The following is a 12,776-nucleotide window of genomic DNA, read 5'->3' as shown; positions in this document are numbered from 1 at the left end:
AATTATTCATTGCAAGAATCATTTGGAAAAGGGGAATCATTAAAACCATAGATAGATGTGTAGGCACAAACAAATTACACTATATTTAGACAGAGCCAATTACCCTTGTAGGCCTCTGCTGTAACTGTCACTAAACTCTGGTCTGCACATCCTTTTTTCCTTTTAATACCATTTTATAGTGGCTTATTACCCAATGAAAAAAGAGAACCTTAATAAAGCTGAAATATGCAAGCGAAACCTTGTAAGAATTATTGTACAAATTACACAGCAGTGAGGAGATTATCATAGCTAAAAGTATAGATATCTTCTTGTTACGGTAATATTTGTCGTTCTTTAATTATACTCATACATCTTGTAGATGGCAGGTTGATGCTGCTTGGCTAATTTGCCATCTTAATTGTTTTTTTTTTTTTGCCAAACATTTTTATATTCTCTGCACTAACACCGAGCAGTACTAAAGAAAGAAGAAAAAAACTCATATTGATAGGGACACATTAAAGTTGTGTGAATGATTTCAGGTCGTTAAAAATTCTATTGATGATCATTTAGCAGAACAGAGTAAAACTGCCTTTTAAAGCTGTTGAAAGAGTTTTGAGGTTTTTTGCTCAGATGATTAGTTGGAAGCATTCTGTGCCGCCCCACAAAAGAGCTACAAATATATATCTGTGATTTAAGTATTCCTGGCCTGTGCGGGAGAAGAAAAGGAGAACATCACTCCAGGGCTTTAGATGGAGGGCAACTATCCACTGGAGACAAACCATATGTTTCCCGGAGAAAGCCTCTGCAACCCACGCTAACGTTTTTAGAGTTTATTTCACAAATGTTAAAGGAAACTTACATTAAATCAAGTTATCATGGTACCATTATAGCCATCTATAAATTAGTTTCCTGCTTGGTCTGGATTTAGGGTTTTATAAATCAGGAGGGATGACTTGCTAGTCTAATGTTATTAAATGCTCTTAACTTCAGACATTCATGAAAAGCAGAAACATTCCCTGAATGATTGCATTTTTTTATTCAACACAGTTCCTTTTTTTTTGTTCCAAAAATGGCTGTCAGAAAGTAGCTGGACCATTCGTCAGGAGATGTTGCGGTGTGTGGTGCTTGCAGGTGGAGGGTAGCAGAGGAGGAACCGTTTCAGTATCATCGAGGTGGGCGGAAATCGCCAGCCATATGTTACATGCAATGGTTTAGAATCATTATACGACTAAAGACGTCTTTGTAACACTAATCACCCATGAAGATGAATTTTCTCCCAGCTTTACCAGAAAACAGAACCTTGGCCTCCCGCATCCCACAGCAACAGTGTGGTATAGGCCGGTCCGTTCACCGTGACACAGGCGGCAGAGGCTGGCTGTAAAGATCATAGCCAGGGCCGGCCTTAGGTTTCACAGCGCCCTGAGCATAACCAGATTTTGGTGCCCCCGCCCCCATTCATCCTCTTCGCGTGTGAGTGCACCACACACATACACTAATGGGGGGGGGGGGGCTTAGTAGTGTGTAGGTAGATAGGTAGGTGCCCTCAGTACAGGTTAGATAGGTAGGTACCTGCAATATAGGTTAGATAGGTAGCTGCCCCAGTATAGATTAGATAGGTAGATGCCCCCAGTATAGATTAGTTAGGTAGCTGCCCCCAGTATAGGTTAGATAGGTAGCTGCCCCAGTATAGGTTAGATAGGTAGGAGCCCCCCAGTATAGATTAGATAGGTAGCTGCCCCCCAGTATAGGTTAGATAGGTAGCTGCCCCCCAGTATACTGTAGGTTAGATAGGTAGCTGCCCCCAGTATAGGTTAGATAGGTAGCTGCCCCAGTATAGGTTAGATAGGTAGCTGCCCCCAGTATACGTTAGATAGGTAGGTGCCCCCAGTATAGGTTAGATAGGTAGGTGCCCCCAGTAAAGGTTAGATAGGTAGGTTCCCCCAGTATAGGTTAGATAGGTAGGTTCCCCCAGTATAGGTTAGATAGGTATCTGCCCCCCAGTATAGGTAGGTGCCCCCAGTATTGGCTAGATAGGTAGCCGCCCCCAGTATAGGTTAGATAGGTAGCTGCCCCCCAGTATAGGTAGGTGCCCCCAGTATTGGCTATATAGGTAGCCGCCCACAGTATAGGTTAGATAGGTAGGTGTCCCCCAGGATAGGTTAGATAGGTAGCTTCCCCCCAGTATAGGTTAGATTAAGTAGGTGCCCCCCAGTATAGGTTAGATTAGGTAGGTGCCCCCCAGGATAGGTTAGATAGGTAGCTGCCCCCCAGTGTAGGTTAGATTAGGTAGGTGCCCCCCAGTATAGGTTAGATTAGGTAGGTGCCCCCCAGTATAGGTTAGATTAGGTAGGTGCCCCCCAGGATAGGTTAGATAGGTAGCTGCCCCCCAGTATAGGTTAGATAGGTAGGTGCCCCCAGTATTGGCTAGATAGGTAGCTGCCCCCAGTATAGATTAGGTAGGTAGGTAGGTGCGTGCCCCCCCCCCCTCATAGTGGAGGGGGGGGCGGGGAGGGCAGCCCGACCTCTCCCTCCCTTCCTCTCCGGGCCACCCTCTGTGTTCCCTTCTCCGATGCAGACTGCAGCAGAGATAACTCACCTCCCTGGTTCCTATCGCCGGCGCCTCTCGCTTGCCGCTGGTCTACTCTCTTCTACATAGTTACTGATACACACTAAACTTCCTGTTAAGCAGGAAGTTTAGTGTGTATCAGTAACTGTGTAGAAGATACCAGCGGCAAGTGAGAGGCGCCGGCGTTCGGAACCAGGGAGGTGAGTTATCTCTGCTGCAGTCTGCATCGGTGGGGGGAGCACAGAGGGTGGCCCGGAGAGGAAGGGAGGGAGAGGTCAGGCTGCCCTCCCCGCGCTGTGGCTCCCCCCTTCATCACGGCGCACGGACATGTTTGCCCCCCCCCCCATCACCCCCAGCAGCGGCACCAGGGGGCGGAGCATCCATATTAAAACATGCGGCCAGGGGACAGGAGCGCCCCCTGGAAGCCGGCGCCCTGAGCGATCGCACCGATCATAGCATATCTAAACCAAGAAGCTACATATGCAAAACACAAAACTAAACAACAGGGACATCTAGAGGTCAGAATGAGGAATTGGGAAGAAAAATAAAGTACAGTTCTGATGAAAGGCATAAGATCTAACTCCCTTTTCATACCCCTGGGCTCTAGCGTATCCAGTTGTTGTTTTTTTAGATCCAAAATGCTTATTGCCATAAAAAATCATGTGTCCATCTCCTCCTCTCCTAAGCTGAGGTACATGTTCTAACACTTTGGCCTAGTGCACACCAGAGCGGTTCTGCTGCGGTTTGCGATCCGCTTGCGGGTGCGGATCCGCTAGGGTAATGTATCTCAATGGGCTGGTGCACACCAGAGCGGGAGGCGTTTTGCAGAAACGCATACTCCCGGGCTGCTGCAGATTTTGGATTGCGGATGCGTTTCTGCCTCAATGTTAAGTATAGGAAAAACGCAAACCGCTCTGAAAAACGGCACTTCAGAGCAGTTTGCCAGGCGTTTTTTGTTACAGTAGCTGTTCAGTAACAGTTTTACTGTAACAATACATGAAATCTACTGCACCAAAAACGCTTCACAAAACCGCAAAATGCTAGCTGAAACGCTACAGAAAAATAAGAAAAAGCGTTTCAAAATCTGCTAGCATTTTGCTGATCTGCTAGCGTTTTTTGGTGTGCACCAGGCCTATGAGTATAAATTGACTGACATGGTGTTTAGCCATTACAAAGAGGACAGGAACTGATAGATTTATCATCTGTTCACGTATAGTGTATTGATGCGTAGAGTGTGCATTCTTGACTCTCTGCCTCTTCTTATCTACATTTAAGAGACCGCAAGGGCACCATCAGCACAAAGACTGCATAACTATGCCCATGCATGGAAACGTGTCCCTGCGGCATGACCAGGGAACGGATCTAGACCAAGTTGCGCCTGGGGCAAGGTCAGGTTTTGGTGCCTAAACTGCCATTCCCCATCCAAATTTTGCCGCCTTTTTAAGAATTCAACAAACTGCGCCTCTGGCAAGAGACCCGCCTGACATCTCTAAGTGCATCATCACACACTATCGTCTGCACTCTTTGTAATTGGCTGATGGGCACTGATCTTCTTGTCTCCTCCGGATAGAAAGTCCCAAACTCAAGCAGGGAGTTGACATCCATCGGTTTCATATAGAGATCCATGTCCAACTGCCCACCATGAGCTATATAACCCATGTGTCAAGGAAAATTATCCACTCTAGACCGCAATAGACCATCAGCCTGGTATCTGTACAACGTTTCATAATCTCAGCCACAAAGGCATCAAGGGTTGAATGTTGAGATGCACTGGGTTTTCAGTGCCTGGAGCAGCATAGGGATAGATTTATAAATTATGTAGTATGAGGACAAGTCTCCATTGCACCAGTTTTCTATGAAATCAATAAATGTCCAAAGCGTGTTGCACATGTATGTCTGTAGTGGGAATGTTTTGTGCAATAATTTAAAAATCACAAGTAAGGCTAGCGTTACAGTGGGAGCTGTGCCTGTGTTACATTTCCTGTAAAAACAGGAATGCAACGGAGGGGAAGTCACATGGCAGGTTATGAGAGCATGGTGTTGCATACAGTAAATCATACAGTCAAAGAAAAGTATGCTTCTCTGCCACTGTTCGCGCATATATTATGCAGTAATGCATTGCATGCACTTGGGATACTGCACTCTGTTGGATCACATTACACTGGATACTCTCTGAACGTCGCATAGACTTACAATTAAAAATCGATTTTCTGCATTAAAGGGCAGCTAAAGTGAGAAGGATAAGGAGGCTGCCATATTTATTGCGGTTTAAACAATACCAGTTGTCTGGCAGCCCTGCTGATCTATTTGGCCGCAGTAGTGTCTGAATAACACCAGAAAAAAAGCATGCAGCTAATCTTGTCAGATCTGACAATAATGTCAGAAACACCTGATCTGCTGCCTGCTAGTTCAGGGTCTATGGCTAAAAATATTAGAGGAATATGATCAGCAGGACAGCCAGGCAACTGGAATTGCTTAAAAGAAAATAAAAATGGCAGCCTCCATATCCCTCTTGCTTCAGTTGTCCTTTGAGATGCATCCCCTTCATAGCACCCTAATACTCCCCTGTGAACTTAGTCTTAGGGTTAAGGTGTTCATAGATAAATCAGTTTTTACTTTTCAGGTTTTTTTAAGGATTTGATAAATTGTATCTAAATGTGGCATACAGCAAACAACAGTTAATTCTATAGAAAGACTTTTTTTTTTTTTTTGAGAAAGTGAGTCTTTAGACAGAAGCACTGAAAAGTAGACGTATCCACTGCTTTCTGTCGTGGTCAGTATTAACTATTAATATTAAGTATACAACCTTATTGTGAATGAATGTACCAAACATTCCTAGTGGCATCTTGAGCATATTACTGGCTGCAGTCGTGTAAAACTGTTCTTTTTTTTCATTCTGTATTACGTTACTTCTTTTTAGTACCTCCCATAAGCGCTCTGGTGCATTATCCTGTATACTAAGTGAAGGCTGTAGTTATGCACAGATGTACTGCAGCAGTTGTGGCGTGTGTACGCGCAGTCTCTGGGCAGCGGAGGCATTTGTATTGGTGGCGGTGGTTGTAGTGTACGTGTACAGGCTTTGTTGTGAGCCCGTGCAGGCTTTGGGCGCGGTGGCGTTTGCATTGTAGGCATGCACACGCAGTGATTTCTTTATACATGCATACATTTGAGTGCTATCAGAATCTATTTTGTAAAGTGTAACTTATATGCCATTTCAAAACAAGTCCGGCATGTAACTGTAGAGAAGGGCGTCACCTATTATATTGCTATTATAAGGGAAAAAGTTCTGAGTTGGATAACAAAGTCGTTTTACAGTGAAGTTTTTCATTTAAAGCATTACAGGATAAGAAAACTCTGTAAATTGCCTTTCAGCCTTCACGAGGGCAATTCAATTAACCACCTACATCTCCAGTGAAAATGGGCATTTTGGAAAGAAAAAAAAGTCGTAAGAAAGCCAGTTCAGCGAAAATACCTTCCCTCATATTACAACACTCAGAGCAGAGATTGGTAATCACATGCTTTCTCTTATGAAGTCTTGCTAGCATAAAATGGGCCTTGTTTCGATAAAGAAACTAGGCCGCTCAATCTCTGGATGAAATCACACGCTGCAGAAGGAAATCAATGGCACCTTGCCATGGTTCCTCACTTAAGCCAGGAATGTCCAGCTAATGTTGTTGAAAGATTTGGAAAAAGCACATTTCAAGGAGGAAACAATTACATCAGTAAGGGCCTAAGGACTTTCTACAGGATCAACAGGTATTTCATAGGATCAGAGGATAACATCTTTACTAACCCGCTTCATATGTTCTGCATTGGTTTCTTTTCACTCACGGAGTCAACCTGTACTCAATTATTTATGTAGAACATGCCTTCTGCATCAATTAATTAACAGAACGGGGTTAATTCAGTCAGCATGTCAATGATCAACATGAAAACAGACAATTATCTCTACTATGAAATGGGTCACGGTGATATCTTTGTGAAAACCAAACCGGAAGAGAAAGAACAAAGTGCTCTTGAACAACAGATTTTTAGGTATCAATGCTGAGGAAATCTCTAAACTACAGAAAACAACAAGTAAATAGTTGGATGTGAATGACTGTGATATATTTGTTTAGTAAGAGGAAGATTTTGTTTTTCTGATCAGATTCTGAATATTTTAGATAGCGTCCACCATGAATGTCTGCCAGTTCAAATACAGATAACTGATTAGTAGAAGGTATGTATCTGGCAACAAAGGATGATATAAATGTATGACAAAAGCTCATTTGCGGTTGACCAGTAATCAAAAGTACAAAAGTAAGCCGACTTAGTTCCAGCTTAGTTCCATCATCTTGAGAATGATCATTCGCACGCCCATTACTCAGTTGTCAGAAAGTCTTCTTTGTCCAAATAAACCAAAGCTTAGAATGGAGTAGATTGAAGCAAGGATGACCAATGAATCCCAACTACAGTATATATACAGTGGCTTGCAAAAGTATTCGGCCCCCTCGAAGTTTTCCACATTTTGTCACATAACTGCCACAAACATGAATCAATTTGATTGTAATTCCACATGAAAGACCAACACAAAGGCGTCAATTCACCAGAGAGGATTTACTAAGAGAAAAAAGGTAGGTAGTTTATCTCATGAGGTATTTTAACACTCTGGAGTCAATTCACCAGTGTGAGAGGACAGAGAGATAAGTGTTCGATAGCAGGGGATAATGGAGAGATATGCATGAGGAAAGTGTGAGAAAGCAGAGAGTTAGGTAATCGGTATTAATGATTTACATGGGATACTTTTCCTCTCTGTAAGCTTGAAAGTGAAGCATTGTGGGTAGGAGGCGGAGTTTTACCACTACCTGACCAGAGTATTCCCGCCTTTTACTGCCGGATCATATCATAAATCATATCACGAGTGAGTCTGAACTTCTTCACCACCTCTGTCTCAGTAAAATTATCAAGAACTGTTCTCTCACGAAAAATACGAGGGGCGATTAAACAGACCCTCCTCCTGCGCCTTCGTCTCCTTATAATAGAAGCAAGCTCTAAGGCCTAGTGCACACCAGAGTGGTTCGGCTGCATTTTGCGATCCGCTTGCGGCTGCGGATACGCTTGGGTAATGTATTTCAATGGGCTGGTGCACACCAGAGCGGGAGGCGTTTTGCAGAAACGCATACTCCCGGGCTGCTGCAGATTTTGGATTGCGGAGGCGTTTCTGCCTCAATGTTAAGTATAGGAAAAACGCAAACTGCTCTGAAAAACGGCACTTCAGAGCGGTTTGCCAGGCGGTTTTTGTTACAGTAGCTGTTCAGTAACAGCTTTACTGTAACAATACATGAAATCTACTACACCAAAAACGCTTCACAAAACCGCAAAATGCTAGCTGAAACACTACAGAAAAATAAGAAAAAGCGTTTCAAAATCTGCTAGCATTTTGCGGATCTGCTAGCAGTTTTTGGTGTGCACCAGTCCTAACAGAGTAAGCTCAAAAGGCTCCATCTTCCACAGCAGCAGCTGCTGTGTGAAAACCACGATATCTCCAGGTTCATTCAGGGGATAAAGAGATGAAAAAATAACGAATGGCCACACCCCCTTTCTTCCCTGGTGAATTGTGATTTGGAGAAAAACTAACTACTAACTATCACTTATTTATCTCATACTTATCTCACATTTATCTCTTGCATTTCCCCTATACTTCTGGAGAATTGCTATTTGGAGATATCACAGGAGGTAAATTACCTCCCTAGAGATAAATAGGTTGGTAACCTCTGGTGAATTGATGCCAAAGTGGTGTACACATGAGAAGTGGATCGAAAATCATACATGATTCCAACCATTTTTTACAAATCAATAACTGCAAAGTGGTGTGTGCGTAATTATTCGGCCCCCTTTGATCTGAGTGCAGTCAGTTGCCCATAGACATTGCCTGATGAGTGCTAATGACTAAATAGAGTGCACCTGTGTGTAATCTAATGTCAGTACAAATACAGCTGCTCTGTGACGGCCTCAGAGGTTGTCTAAGAGAATATTGGGAGCAACAACACCATGAAATCCAAAGAACACACCAGACAGGTCAGGGATAAAGTTATTGAGAAATTTAAAGCAGGCTTAGGCTACAAAAAGATTTCCAATGCCTTGAACATGCCACGGAGCACTGTTCAAGCGATCATTCAGAAATGGAAGGAGTATGGCACAACTGTAAACCTACCAAAACAAGGCCATCCACCTAAACTCACAGGCCGAACAAGGAGAGCGCTGATCAGAAATGCAGTCAAGAGGCCCATAGTGACTCTGGACGAACTGCAGAGATCTACAGCTCAGGTGGGGGAATCTGTCCATAAGACAACTATTAGTTGTGCACTGCACAAAGTTGGCTCTTATTGAAGAGTGACAAGAAGAAAGCCATTGTTAACAGAAAAGCATAAGCAGTCCCATTTGCAGTTTGCCAAAAGCCATGTGGGGGACACAGCAAACATGTGGAAGAAGGTGCTCTGGTCAGATGAGACCAAAATGGAACTTTTTTGGTCAAAATGCAAAACCCTATGTGTGGTGGAAAACTAACACTGCACATCACTCTGAACACACCATCCCCACTGTCAAATATGGTGGTGGCAGCATCATGCTCTGGGGGTGCATCTCTTCAGCAGGGACAGGGAAGCTGGTCAGAGCTGATGGGAGGATGGATGGAGCCAAATACAGGGCAATCTTGGAAGAAAACCTCTTGGAGATTGCAAAAGACTTGAGACTGGGGCGGAGGTTCACCTTCCAGCAGGACAATGACCCTAAACATAAAGCCAGGGCAACAATGGAATGGTTTCAAACAAAACCTATGTATGTGTTAGAATGGCCCAGTCAAAGTCCAGATCTAAATCCAATCGAGAATTTGTGGCAAGATCTGAAAACTGCTGTTCACAAACGCTGTCCATCTAATCTGACTGAGCTGGAGCTGTTTTGCAAAGAAGAATGGGCAAGGATTTCAGTCTCTAGAAGTGCAAAGCTGGTAGAGACATACCTTAAAAGACTGGCAGCTGTAATTGCAACAAAAGGTGATTCTACAAAGTATTGACTCAGGGGCCTGAATAATTATGCACACCCCACTTTGCAGTTATTTATTTGTAAAAAATGTTTGGAATAATGTATGATTTCCGTTCCACTTCTCACGTGTACACCACTTTGTATTGGTCTTTCATGTGGAATTCCAATAAAATTGATTCATGATTCATGTTTGTGGCCGAATACTTTTGCAAGCAACTGTGTGTATATATATGTATTTTTAAGCATGAAAATACATATGGACAACTGGCACACTGACAGCTGTCTGTGTCCTTGTAGGAGTGACTAAAGGTTCATACATGTGCAATCTGCCAACAATATCTGTCACCCGCCAGGATCAAACCTGATACTGTGGGTGACACTTCGAAACCCCAATGCTGTACAGATGTGTTGTTGAGCTAAAGCCAAGTGATGTGCACTGTGTCTATGAAGAAGGATGGAGAGAGGACAGCAGGGCCGTTTTTAACCAAAGGCATTCCAGACCATTGGCTGAAGAGCAGACATCACAAGGTCTTTACAGTGTAAGTTGCAGGCGTCGCTGTGTCCCTCTGTGCCTCCTTCTGCAGGACTTCTGGCCTGGGGTGACAAAAAGGCTAGAAATGGCCCTGGAAGACAACACCAAGAATGATGGAGAGACTTCCGAAAACAGAATAAGGAGGGGAAAGATGGACTCAGCTGCCGATTGTAGCTTAATGATCTGGCGTGCAAATCAGAGCCACTTCCAATATCTATATATTGCTGTATATTGGTGTGTTGTCCTGCCCTCCCAGTGATATTGCAGCCTAGGCTGTTTAGTTATGCAAATTGTTTCTCTAAAAGCAATCTGGGAGACCAGGCATTATTTCTACTGACTTTAGAACTCTCAGTAAATAAAACATTCCAAGATATGTACCTGCCAGCAGTAAAGATGTAGCCACCTGTGATACATTTCGGAATGTAAATCAGGGTGGGAAAAGATCTTACAACCAGCAAACACTGAGTAAATCATTTATAAAGTAATATAGTAAAAATAAGCAATTTTACTCATTACTTTTTTTTCCAGTACAGTTACTCTTTAACCACTTTGCGTCCCTGGTGTTTTCCCTCTAAAAATCCTGAGCAGTTTTCTATATTTTACACTCCTCCCATTCATAAGCCAATAACTTTATCAATACTTATCACACATAAATGATCTATACCTTGTTTGTTTGGCCACCAATTAGGCTTTCTTTGGGTGGTACTTTTTGCTAAGAATTATTTATTTTGTATGCATTGTAAAGGGAATAAAGAGAAAAAAAAAATGAAAAAAGTCGTTATTTTTCAGTTTTCAGACCTTACAGTTTGAAAATAAAAAGTGTTACCGTAGATAAAACCCACGCATTGTATTTGCCCATGTGTCCTGTTTATTTCAACATTCAAATTATGTTCTTAGCACAATGTATGGCGACAATATATTATTTGTAAATAAAGGTATTTTTTCAATTTTTTCGCATTGTACTTTATCAGTAATTACAAGCCGTATTTGCCAAAATAACAATAAATTTACCCTCATGGCATACATATTCAAAAAGCTAAATGCATTTATTAGCTCCCACCCCGTAGTTAGCCAGATGTACCCTTTTTTATTCCCCTCCACCATACCCCCCCCCCCCCCCACCCATATATAACCGGGTGTGCTACTTTATTACCTCTGCCCCCCCACAGATAGCCAAGTGTGCCCCTTTATCGCCCCCTCCCGGTATAAACAGACAGATTTGCCCTTTATTAGTCCCTCCCCATATAAAAAGTCAGATGTGCCCCTTTATTAGCCAGATTCACCCCTTTGTCCTCCCACCCCCATTGATAGCCAGGTGTGCCCCTCGCTTCTTCCCCCCCAACAGATAGCCAGATGTACCCCTCTATTCCCACACTTCTCCATGGATAGCCAGGTGTGCCATTTTTCGCCCCCAGTATAGCCAAATGTGCCACTTATTAGCTCCTCCCCCAGTATCAACACATTGATATGCCCGTTTGACCCTGCCATGGACAGCCTGGTGTGCATATTTATTCCCCCTCCCTCCACATAGATAGCCAGGAGTGCCCGTTTGCTCCACCCACCCCCATAGCTAGCCAGGTATGCTCCTTTGCCCCATAGATAGCCAGGTGTGCCTCTATGCCCCCTCCCCCCCCATAAATGATAGGTTTGCCCTTTAAATCCCCTAGCTTTATGGGCTGTAGTGATACACACACCACACACCCTCTCCAAACAACCCCCCCCATGCAGCAATCAGGTAGCAGGCACCCCCCCCCCCCCGCCCAATCCCTTGTACTGAGGCTTCTTCCCCATGCAGCAATCGGGTAGCAGGCACCCCCCCCACCCGATCCCCTGTACTGAGGCTTCTTCCCCATGCAGCAATCGGGTAGCAGGCACCCCCCGCCCGATCCCCTGCACTGAGGCTTCTTCCCTATGCTTCTTCCCCATGCAACCTTCACAGCACCTGAAATCCTAAATGAACAACAGAGTACCCTCTATATGAGGGGACTGTTAATAAAAATTAACTTTTAATAATGATTTATAAAATTCACTGACTAACTGCTTTCATAACAAATACATACTCTGTGTAAATAACTGAGCTAGGGGTACATTATAAGTACAACAATGTGATTGCAATCGCACCCCTTCAGCTCAGCGATATCATAAAGTATATTACACAATACCCCCCACCAAAAATAAACCCAACATGTTTTACTTCTAAAATGAAGCTTTTTCAAGGGAAAACATAATGTGCTATAAGTGCAATAGTGCTAGGGTGTAAAATACAAGATAATAAAATAACAAAGAGCTAGTGAGCGTGTCCGCTCATGATAGCAGTCAAAAGAAGGCAGTATTAGCAGCATGTAAACAACATACCTCACCTCGTTCCAGCGCGATCAGCCTCCCCTCCGTGCATCACCGCTGCCTGTGTCATTATGCCGAACGGATCGGGTCCCGGCCTTGCTGACGTCATCAGCAGGCACCCCCCCCCCCCCGCTGGAACGAGGTGATCGCGCTGGAACGAGGTGAGGTATGTTGTTTACATGCTGCTAATACTGCCTGCATGGGGAAGAAGCATGGGGAAGAAGCCTCAGGACAGGGGATCGGGCGGGCGGTGGGAGGATCAGACCCCAGGAAGGGGTTCCTTAATTAGTCTAGATGGATTATGGAGGTTAATGAGCCCAGGTGCGTGCTAGCACG

General features: G+C 43.9%; 1 protein-coding gene across 1 annotated transcript in view; it reads right to left on the bottom strand.

Annotated features, from left to right (window-relative positions):
• The window catches only part of FBXL17 (F-box and leucine rich repeat protein 17), a 763,959-nt gene that overhangs the window by 31,102 nt on the left and 720,081 nt on the right, over positions 1 to 12,776 (bottom strand). The gene's annotated exons all lie outside the window — the stretch shown is intronic.

This window comes from Hyperolius riggenbachi, chromosome 1 (genome assembly GCF_040937935.1).
Source record: "Hyperolius riggenbachi isolate aHypRig1 chromosome 1, aHypRig1.pri, whole genome shotgun sequence".
Lineage (NCBI taxonomy): Eukaryota > Metazoa > Chordata > Amphibia > Anura > Hyperoliidae > Hyperolius > Hyperolius riggenbachi.
Note: the sequence above shows the minus strand (reverse complement) of the source record. Positions and strands in the feature narration are given on the sequence as shown.